A 12,040-nucleotide genomic window follows, 5' to 3' on the forward strand; every position below is an offset into this window, starting at 1 on the left:
TTGAGAGAGAAAATAATTTCCAGCGTGGTGTGTATTATGAGGGCAAGACACCCACTGGCTACCAGTGCATGTCCCCACACTCAAAGTTTCAAGAAGAAATCTTTCCTAACAAGATCTGCTGGCCAGTCTGTGGGAGGGCAAGGGGATATCAGGTGAAATCCTGGACCCATTGAAGTCAGTAGCAAAACTCCCACTGACTTCACTGGAGGCAGGATTTCCCCCATACTCTCAATTCCATCCTCACCCCTTTGGGGTTGCTAGGACAGCTTTGAGCAGTCCTTGCTTTCAGACATTGGATTCTAAAGCACTGTAATTATGCCCAGCCCTTGAGATGGAGGAGGGCACCCATCAGCCTCCCACCATGGAGCGAGAACCCGCACAGAGCTCGTCTCAAACAATCTAGACCTCAACAAGTAACGTACTCATACAGGGGTCCATATTGAAATGTGTTACAGAACAGCTGTTCAGTGCCTGGACATTACAAATATTAATACTGTTGCCCCTTTGGCTTGACACTAGCTAAAATCAGAAGTCTTGCTGAGTGGTTTCCACATGGATGAAAAAATCAGTGACAGGATATTTTCTTAGTGTAACCTGTTTGTCAGTCCTCTTACCCTGCACACTAGCATCCCTCTTCTTCCAGAAGCCTTGGGTTGGAACCTCTGCCTGAACCAAGAAATAATCCTATTCCTTTGTTTCTTTCCAATGCCCCACACAGACTCACTGCACACAACAGCCTCTCTCCACTGACTGTACATAGAAAATTTTGTCCCAGCACCCACCCCTGTATTTGAAACCTAGGAGACTGTTCGCTCCTTACTTCTCTGAGTGTGGCCACCAGCATGATTTGGCTAGACGGTTCCATGTGTCAGCCTCCTCCTTTGTGTGTATTTGTTTTTAAACATCCATTTGCTTGAATAAGGTCTGGGCTCTTCTTTGCTTCCAGGGGAAGGTTATCAAGCTCTCTCTCATAACAATAGCATGACAAGAGAGAGAGAGAAAGCTTTTTTTACTGGACAGAATCTGGACATAGTACACATTTGTGTTATAGGTTCTGTAATTCTGTAATTGAATGGTGGAGACCTGTCCTTTTGGAGCAGGAAAAAGTTAGTTCTGTCCCTCTGCCTTGGTGAAGTTCTGAGTGACATAATGTGTAGCTGAGTGCCAACCACAAAGTCCTGCATGGCCACAGATTAGTTATCAAATAATGAACCAAAAGAATACCCATACAGGTTTCAGTCTGTATCCAGACAAAATTCCAGCTGAAATCAATGGGAGCTTGAATGGCATGGAAATTGGAAGAACAGACCCATAATTTCCACAATGGGTGATTGTTTCATGTTCTCTGTGTATATAAATCTCCCCACTGTATTTTCCACTGAATGCATCCCGATGAAGTGAGCTGTAGCTCACGAAAGCTTATGCTCAAATAAATTTGTTAGTCTCTAAGGCGCCACAAGTCCTCCTTTTCTTTTTGTGGATACAGACTTACACGGCTGCTACTCTGAAACATGTTCCTTACTGTTTCCCCTCATGCTTCTTCAGACCCAATAAGGCTGCATTGTGTGAGAGGTCTGGGTTTTTTGTAGGTTTGTTTTTTTTTTTTGATGGCTGTCATCGTCTCCTTCATCTGAGGCATGGCCCTGGCTGGAGACAGGACAGTGGATGGAGAGTTAGGGATCTGAGGTGGCTCCAAGAATACTCTCTCAGGAACTTGGCTGGCTGGTTCTTGCCTGCATGCTCAGGGTTTAACTGATCACCATATGTGGGGTTGGGAAGAAATTTTCCCCTAGTCAGGCTGGCAGTGACCTTGGGAGGCTATCGCCTTCTGTCAAGGTTCCTTCCCCACTCTGAACTCTAGGGTACAGATGTGGGGACCTGCATGAAAGGCCCCCTAAGCTTATTCTTACCAGCTTAGGTTAAAAACTTCCCCAAGGTACAAACTTTTACCTTTTGTCCTTGGACCTTATGCTGCCACCACCAAAGTGTTAAACAAAGAACAGGGAAAGAGCCCACTTGGAGACATCTTCCCCCCAAAATATCCCCCCAAGCCCTACATCCCCTTTCCTGGGGAAGGCTTGATAAAAATCCTCACCAATTTGCATAGGTGAACAGAGACCCAAACCCTTGGATCTTAAGAACAATGAAAAAGCAATAAGGTTCTTAAAAGAAGAATTTTAACTAAAGAAAAAGTAAAAGCATCCCCTCTGTAAAATCAGGATGGAAAATACCTTACAGGGTAATCAGATTCAAAACATAGAGTATCCCTCTAGGCAAAACCTTAAGTTACAAAAAGACAGAAAAACAAGGAATATACATTCCATTCAGCACAGCTATTTTACCAGCCATTTAAACAAAACAGAAATCTAACGCATATCTAGCTAGATTACTTACTAAGTTCTAAGACTCCCTTCCTTTTCCTTTCCTGGCAAAAGCATCACACAGACAGACAGACCCTTTGTTCCCCTCCCTCCAGCTTTGAAAGTAACTTGTCTTCTCATTGGTCATTGTGGTCAGGTGCCAACGAGGTTATCCTAGCTTCTTAACCCTTTACAGGTGAAAGGATTTTGCCTCTGGCCAGGAGGGATTTTATAGTTCTGCACATAGAAAAGTGGTTACCCTTTCCCTTTATATTTATGACACCTTCCTCTGCAGTGCATGGTGCAGGTTACTTGGCAGGATTGCCTGGGTATATCTCACATAATCATTTCCCTGCCATGGCAGGGGCCTCAGGCACTGGTGCACCTCAGTACTGCCTATTCTCTTTGGGTGGCACATAATAGTCTAGTCTCCTGTGGGCTGTAATACTTTTCTCTAATTTTGATGGTTAGGTTTAATGTGCAGGTGCCGTGTGGTGTTAGTGGCCAGATATACACAGTAGGTCAGATGAGATGATCAAGTGGTTCCTTCTGGCCTTTAACTCTGACTAAGCATGTGCTAGGGGTGAGGGAGGGGGCTGAGACAGGCAGCGGGTTCTGACACGGGCAAAAGGAAGTTCCTGATCCTGGTAGTCGTGGAGGGAGTTGATGATGGGTGGTAGGTAGAAGAAGGAAGTGTTCTGCAGCTGGGTGTTGTGAGGGGGAGCATGGAGAAGGTGTTCTGGGTTGGTGGGGGGGTGTCTCAGGTGGAAGAGGCTTAGAGCTGAAGACTGTGGTTCTGAGAAATGGAGAGGTGAGGTAGAAAGAGCAGGGGTGCACAGCTGGGGAGAAAATACTGACTACCAAATGGCTCTTTACTCTAGAGGGAAAGGCATAACAAGAGCCAATGGTAGGAAGCCGAAGCCAGACACAATTAAATTAGAAATATGGTACAATTTTTTTTAAACAGTGAGGGCGATTAACCACTGGAACAAACTACCAAGAGAATTTGTGGATTCTCCATCTCTTGATGTCTTCATATCAAGACTGGATGTCATTCTGGAAGATGTGCTTTACTCAAATAAAGGGGTAACTGGATCACATGAAATGGGCTGTGACATCCAGGAGGTCAGACTAGATGCTCTAATCATCCCTTCTGGCCTTAAAATTGATGAATCTAGGCCTTAAAATTGATGAATCTAGGAACTGGGACTGGAATGTGTGCACGCATGTGTGATCAGGAGCAGATGGAAGGTGGAGCTGGAGGAGCAGAAGCTGTTAGGAATATTCTGAGCCAGGAAATGGATGGGTTAGGCAGAGTTCAGTGTACAGGGATTGAGTCAATTAATGGTGTGTGGGTATGTGTGTAGCTATGTGTAGAAAGCCCCCACACAGGAGAGAACAGAAGATTGGAGATGGAGATGTTGCAACTAGGAAAGTACAGTGAAGAGGTTACAGAGAGAAAACTGTTTTCTTCCACCCTGCCCTTTACTGCAAAGTGTCACTGTTTATTTGAAAGGGGAGGGCGGGAGGGAGAGGGTATCCCTTTTTATTTCCACTTCCCCATAAGTATCCCTTATCCCCCAGTAAAATGCTTCCCTGTAATACCCATGAACACAGTGCCCTAGTTTTTTCACTTTGAAAATATGAAGTGTGTGTGTGTGTGTGGAGAAAGGGATCTTTCTACCTTTAGCCTCACCAGCAACATTTCTGGAATCCAGCTGCCACTGTGAGCATGAGTGTGTACATAAACACACACACACTGCTTGAGTCTGGGAGAGGCATATTTTCATAAAGATATAAATCAAAATAAATATATAAACATATTACCCCAGATCGACATAAAAAAATATTACACCAAAGTAAGTCACAAAGACAACAATTTCTTAAAGGGGTTAACAAAACAAAAAACAAAACCACAAAAAAATAAAGGAACGCTGAATTTTTTTAAAACAAACAAACACACACTGAAAGTTTGGAAATGTTAAGTGATGACAAAAATTTAAAAACAACAAAATATTGGAAAATATGAAGTCATGATAACTTAAATAACCTTAACTCTGCCCAGCAATCACTAATCTGACTAATATAATGTTTAATTTTATACATTACTGATTAGAAGTGCTAAAATATAAACCCCTTTATCATCTTCAATATATTTCCAAGTCATTTAGCTGGCTTTAATACTTTTAAAATGTTCCCTTTCTTACTCAGAGTCCATTTTGAAATTGTGAATGAGAGTTGAATAGTTAATGAAACCTAAAGTGTGTCTTTCTCCTTGTGTGCTCCTTTTTACTTTTTCTGCCTGCCACAATCACACACACACAGGAGAGCATTACAGAGGAAAGTCAGTTAAACAAAAAGCACACCAGTGGATGATAAAATTTGGTAGCAAAGAAAAATATTGAGGGCCCCCGGTGGACATGAAAAATATGCCAGGGAACTCCATGAAGCAAATGAATCTCTACTTCAAATATCTGAAACCTTGCCAGACAGGCAAATAGTTTGTGCCTGTCCTAAACATTCTGAAAGTTGCTTGTTTAGACTGAACATCAGACTTCCAATCTTCCAAAGGGCCTACATTAAATAAATCATACTGTTAACTGAAACTCAGTTCTGTCCAGTCACAATGCTGGGTTCTACAGCTGGGGTTCAGTACCTGCCACAAAGTGTGCTCCATGCAGTAGTGTAGCATAGGGCCATATGGGAACTCTGGATGGGACTCATTCTTGTGATCCTTATTTCTGAGGCTGGTTCATACTGACTGCAGTGTGAAAATGAAGCGTTTACGTGATGGCCACCATCTCAGCCAACTCATCGGGGATTGATCCAGGGGCCTCCAGCACTGAAAGCAACCCCTGTAGTGCCTGGGGAAAGAGGGCATGACTGTGCTGCTATTACATGCCATTTGGTAACCGCTGTGCTTGCACCAGTGTTGGCTGATGCATTTGTGGTTGCACACGTCAAGTCAATGGACATTGAATTTACGGTAGATGAGATAAAAAGCAGTTTGAAAAGAACTAGTCTAGCGTGATGAATTCTTTTCTAACTTATAACCCAAAGGCACTGCAACAAGCCAGGGGTCATTTAGCATAAACTGTAGCTCATTAGCTGGGGAGAACATAAAGTCATATCTATAGGGATGCATAATAAGAAATCAGAATATAACATGCATTAAATTCTGGAAAAATAGGGGGACATCCTATGCAATCAGATCAGCAAATCTGGACCTATAACACAGTAGAAAGTTATGGAAGCTGCTAAATGTGGGATAAGAAAAATTGATTCTGAAAAGATATCTAGCAACTAAGTACTGTACTTATCCCCTGCCCTAGTAACAACTGCACTTTAGCAGCAGACACATGGCTAATTCTGTCACAAGATCCTTACACAAATGCTGCAGACCCCATTTTTTCATTATTGCTGTTTTGAAAAACAAAGTCCTGTGGTGCTCTTTCCTCGATCAACCCGCTTATGAATTCTTAGCACAGCAGGAAGGTTATTAAAATCCCATATGTGAGAACCACACATAGCACACGGAGATATGAATTGGCATTCTATGGAGATAATGCTATCTAATGGGCACAAGAAGAAGCATGGTTTCATTCTCATTTGGAGTACATTTGAAAAGGGCAAAGCATCTGGCTGCTGTTCATGGATAGCTGACCGTTTCTCCTTCTTACATATGGATTAATAAGTAAAAAGGAAATAGCATGGTAGTTATCTTGCCAAGACTGGATATTCCCATGACACCTTTTACTGGCAACTATTTGACATGAAGTGGATTAAATGCAGCTTGGGCTTCCTAGATATAGTGACAAACTATTAAACACATCATGGTTTATTCCCACTCGTGTATTTTAAATCAAAATGTAATTAACTGCCGAGATAGCCAATATACCTCACAAATTAATTCCAGACGCCCGCATGTCTGATAATTTCTTTATTTTTACACTTATTCATTTAGCACCAGTTTCACTGCTGAAACACAACAGTTTAATGCTTTGTTTTATTTCATTGCCAAAACAAATTCAGCTTCAAGCAGCAGCCAGTGCCATGGCGAATGCTCTCAGCAGCTGGGAGAGCTTCAAAAAAACCTGTCTGGGAGAGAAAGTTTGCTTGAGAACAAACAAACCATAAAAGGTTTTCCAACCTCTCAGGATCCTAGGAAAGCTTCATTAAAGCTGACGATACTTCACAGCAAGGGAGAACCTCTCCACCCCAAGAGAATTAAGAAATAGTAACAGCACAGTTAAATTTGATGTCTGAAACATCCTCTATTTAAGGACTATGCCCTTCATGGGGACAAGCTCAAGGAATTATTAGGCCATTTCTCTAACTTGGCTGATTAAGCAGCAGTCTAGGTGAAACCACATGTGTCTGAGGCTAGTCATCACTAATGGTAGGCATAGAATATCAAAGGCAAGGTCTGAAAACTGCAGTGAAGCAGCATGGGACCCAACCACCTTCTAGCAAAAGAATCTCTTTGGTCAATTGTTTGATATTACTGCTACACTGTTCAAAATGCTTTCCTTTGCTTGCTGAGTCTTTCTCATGGTGCCCAGCTGTGTAGCATCCCACTCTTATGCAACCATTGCTGAAATTTTGAGATGGGCATAGGCTGTGAGGTTTGTATCTGAAAGTGAACTTTCTCCAGGTTCAGGAGTGTTCAGATTCAAAGTTCTCATTTTCTGCCAAATTGTTCTGTCGTTCAGTTGCACTCGACAACCTTGACCAAGTGTGAAAATTCTCATCCCATGATTGTAACTCATTTTTTATTTGCTGGATACTACTTGAATGCCACAGCTGACATCAGTATCCGAATCTAGATGACTATCTCGAGGAGGAGAGAAGACATGGAAAAGAAAATAGTTTCATAATTGCCTTGAAAACTTTTGATTCTGACTCCCTGCCCTAAGTAAAGCCATTGGCACACAGCGTTTTCTGTTGATGGAGAGAGAGAGAGAGAATAACATGTAGCTATATGACTGATGAGAGTTCAATTTCAGACTAATACTGCTCCTCCAGAGCATGAGTCACTACTCAGACTAGAGATACCACCATCCCAGTGCCCCTCCACTAAAAGCTAATATCAGATTTTCTAATATTCTGCCTTTGGCTAGTATTCAACATGTACAAAGCTTTTGTTGGCTCTATAACAGCACATAGTCTTTTCAAAGTTTTTCTGCAGCAGAGAGGAATAGTTCATAGGGACAGGAGATCATTGTTTTTTCTGAATGCCAGAAATGTCTATATAGATACCTCTATGACACCATCATCAAAGTGCCTGAGCACCTACAAGTATTAACGAATTTAGCCTAATACACTTCTGTGTGGCAGGTAAGGGTCATTATCCCCATTTTACAGATGGGGGATTAAGGCACAAAGAGAAAGTGACACAGGAAGTCTGTGATAGAGATTTCTAGTCCAGCACTTTCACCACAAGAGCAATGTTACCCTCTTCCTTCACCAGTCACCTTTGTGTTTAGGTCAATATCCCAATCAGTACTGCTGATATTCAGGGCCAGGAAGCATAAACATAAGAACAGCGTGATAAGAGCTCTTGGTTTATGAGTGCCTCTGGGTCTTGCAAGAGCATTCTAGCTCTGCAGGGGATTTCTTGCCATACCTTGTACCTGACCTGAGCAATCTATTTTGTAGTTGTTGTCAAAGAGAGAAACATACCCCTTGACATTAATGTGCCAGCTTGGATTTCAAGCTTAGCACTGTCCTTTTTAAACTTTTTAAATGCAAAGTCACCACATCAGCCTTTCACCCCTACTAGGTATAAATGGTCTTTCCCTGGGAGACCAACACCAGTAAGATGCTTCTCCTTATTTCCTTCCCCACTCTCCCTCTTCTGTAGAAGCACATTTGTTTTCCTTTCCCAGTAACTGTCCTGTGATTACTCTAGCTCAGACTGATTGACTGCAATACAAAGGGATTCAGAGTCCCTGTGTTGAGACTTTGCAGCTTGGCAAACATATACTGCAGGGCAGTGGTTTTCAGTCTGTGGTCTGCAGACTAATGTCTAAGAGGTCCACAAAAAGTTGTCATTACCATAGAACAGTGGCTTTCAACCTGGGGGTCCACAGACTAGGCCTAAGATTTCCAAAGGGGTTAGCACCTCCATTCAAAAATGTTTAGGGGTCCGCAAATGAAAAAAGGTTGAAAACCACTGCTGTAGGAACAGAAGGCTTAATCTTCAACTCAGCTGGAGTGGAGGAGGCAAAGGTGATTCTAGGCTAGCTTTACACCTCCCCTAATTCTGGGCACAGCCAGAGGCAGGACTAGTGCCTGGCATGTATTAGAGCAGTCCAAGAGCACCTTTCATTTACATTGCTTTGTAATAGGGCAATTACCTCAGTGAGGATTGACTGGGGTGCCCCTCTCCTCCTGCCCCTGGAGTGTAAATTCAATGCATTTTTAATGTACTGGGATTCAAAGACTGGGATGGGGGTGGGGGAAAGATTAGGTCTTCTTCTAGTATCACGTCCAAGTAGCATTACTGAGGAGGCAGATGAGGAAATGAGTTTGAGTGGTGGGTTATTGTCTGAGCATGACTGTTGTCAAGCTGGAATTCAGCACTGACTGAGGATGCTCTGTCACTGAACAGTTTCTTGTGGTAATGGCCTTAGCAGCAGCAGTGACTGTATGATGCTCTTCAGCTCACATTCATGTCCAGGTCCTGCAGAGAGACTATAGTCCTCCCTTCTTTCGGAATTTTATTGGATTCCTTTTATTTCATTCACAGTTCACAGAGATTTGGTCTACATTGAAAATGAAAGTCTTTTCTCCCCTTTTTCTCTTCCCGATATAAATATATTATAAAACATGAGGAAATACCACTTAAAAGTTCTATTTTACTTTCCCAAAAGTAAGTTTGCTGTAGCTCTGTCAAATCAGATGAAAACCAAAGGAGGGGAAAGAAACATGACTTTTGTTCTCTTGACCTTGGGAAATCAGGACATTCTCCAGAGCATCCCTTCATGTCCCTATTTATTTTCTGTCAAATCACATAAGAAAATGAATACTCAAGGGAGGGGTGGGGAAGTTCTCTCTTGGTCTTTTGAATACTTTTGGGACAAAAAACACTTAGAAGTGATCTATTGGGGCACCTTGCTTGTCTCCTGCTCTTCCTTTCTAAGTCTCTGACATGTTATTTGTAAAAGCAAAAGCACTTGCAAGTGCTGGTTGGGGCATAAAATCCCCTGCCAGCCATCTCTTACTACAACAGTATTATTTGGAGGGCGAGGGGAGGAGGGAAATGCATTTAGAAATCTTGTCCTGTCTCTATCTGCATTTCCACTTTTCTCTTCCCTTTCTGTCTCAGAGACGTTTTGAAATAAAAATAATTGCCATTTTCACTTTCCTGGTATTCTAGCCAAGTGTTCCTTCCCTACTTTCTTCCTCTAGCATTCTCTCCATAGCAAACATCACTTTGGCTTTCAGTTCATTCCACTACTCTCTACACTCAGCCCCCAAAGGCAGGGGATGGGAAATCACATTCCCAAAATGAGATCATTATGCTGGAATCTAGTTCTCAGCATGACCTTTGGCTTCTACAAATGATTGCTATAGCTGCAAAAGTTTATATATCCTGATGGCCATGTGACATATATGAACATATAGTGAAATGAATAGATGCAGTCAACTTCCTAAAGAGAATACCTGCCTGCACAATAGCAGTCTTCACCTGTGCTAGACTTTGAGAGTACCCAATAGCACCTATGCTCACTACCCAGGCTAATATTTCATTTCAGATTTAATTTTGAGCCGTGCAGTGTGTCACTCAACAGCCAAGATACATGTTCAGCATGACTAGGGATGGAAAAGCAGAATCCAGTGAAATAACAACCAACCCAACCTTCCATCCAGACAAAACCAAATCAAACTTAAACAAGCTTCAAACTTTTTAGGAAGTCAAGGATGTTCTGGTAATTTTTGGTTTATTTTTAAATGTTTTCATATGCCTCTCACTTTCAGGTTTTACCCAGAATCAGAAGTGGACTGATGCACAAGAAGAGTGTTCATTTGTTAGCCTGTCACCTCTGAAGACCTCTGCTCAAATCTTGTTTAGGTGAAGATGACAGAAGACCCCGGGCCAAAATATCAGATCTAAAAGCCCCTCAAACTTTGATCTGAAGTGTATCTAGCAAAATAAATAAATAAATAAATGGGGGGGGGCCCTTCCTCCTGGGTATGTCATACCACACAGTTACCACATAGGTTGACGCAGCAGTACCTAAGAAGCCTCATAACTTAGAACAAAAGATGTATAGCAGTCTTTCAATGACTGAGGTGCACTTATATTGCCTGTCAGTTTACAATGGGTGAGATTCTGTCACCCTTACACTGAACAGTATCAACTCCATCAGTAATCCCACTGAAGTTAGCAAGACTACTTGTGGAATAAGGTGCCATTCATGAATAAGGATCTCAGATTCTGGTCCTCTGTTAGGCTCTGGCCAATTAAAAGCAATTAGACCCAGGCTTTCCGGTGTGCTTAACTCAGCCTCAAGTTATTTATTTTTAAAAGAAGAGTACCCAGTATATCTGACTGTGCTGCAGCCTTAGAGTGGTGATTAGCTAGTGCTGAATGCAGATTTCAAGATGTAAGGGTTCCTGTCTGTGCACACAAGTGGGTTTTGAACCCAAAAATATGGGTACATGTGTTTGCACATTTCCGTTAGACTCTTCTCCGCTTTGCTTCCAAAATCTGGGCCATATTCTCAGGGTCCTCTTCATATAAAACTATTTTTAATCCCTCTGCAGCAACAAAAAAACTCATGGAAATGGAACCACTGTGGTTCTGCTACATAAGGGGAGTAAGGATTTGGGAGAGCCACAAAGGGGACCTGTAGCACTAATGGGCTGAAGCAACCTCTTTGGAGCAACTCCTCAGCCTGGTGGAGAGGAATCTTCCACTTCCCTGTAATAATATTGGCAACCACCACATGGCACTATTACACACAGATTTTACAAGTTGTGTGTAAATTAATGCATAGGCAATTAGACCTTGCAGAAATGCTGTTTGCTAGTGGAGGTATAATGTTTTGCAGATGCTGAAATACCACTGGTGAAATCAGTTCTTTTTGCCTGTATCTCTCTCTGACAAAATCATATAATTCAAAATATTAAGTACCACGGCAGCCTACAGGTTATGCCCACACAGCAAGAGGGAAAAAATTATGTACGCCAATATTTCAAACTTGGGAGTCTAAACGTAGGCACCTTATTCAATTTTTAGGCATTTTAGGTAGGTGATGTGGTTTTCAGAGGGGCTGAACACTACAATCTCTTTTATTTCAATTGATGTTTTAAAAAAAATGTAAATATGACTATTCTAAGTTTGCCAACCCTCCAGGATTGGTCTGGAGTCTCCAGGAATTAAAGATCAATCTTTAATTAAAAATCATGTCATGCGAAGAAACCTCCAGGAATATGTCCAACCCAAATTGGCAACCCGAGTCTATTTCAGCAGCAAATACCTAGCAAACGTGAAGTAGAGCTTGTTGTCTGTTGGGTCTCGGAGGGCCAGAGTCTCATATCCTTATGCATGTTAATAGTACCTTACTCTGGGAACAGACCCACTGGAATCTATGGGACTATTCCTGGAGTAAGCTACAACTCGACTGGAGTAAGGATATTAGAATCCTACAGTTCCAGACTGCACTAGTTCA

The 12,040-nt window shown here is 42.1% G+C and overlaps 1 protein-coding gene across 2 annotated transcripts in view; it reads right to left on the minus strand.

Moving 5' to 3' along the window:
- The window catches only part of ST6GALNAC3 (ST6 N-acetylgalactosaminide alpha-2,6-sialyltransferase 3), a 351,382-nt gene that overhangs the window by 118,120 nt on the left and 221,222 nt on the right, over nucleotides 1–12,040 (minus strand). The gene's annotated exons all lie outside the window — the stretch shown is intronic.

The sequence above is a fragment of the Chelonia mydas genome, chromosome 8 (genome assembly GCF_015237465.2).
Source record: "Chelonia mydas isolate rCheMyd1 chromosome 8, rCheMyd1.pri.v2, whole genome shotgun sequence".
Lineage (NCBI taxonomy): Eukaryota > Metazoa > Chordata > Testudines > Cheloniidae > Chelonia > Chelonia mydas.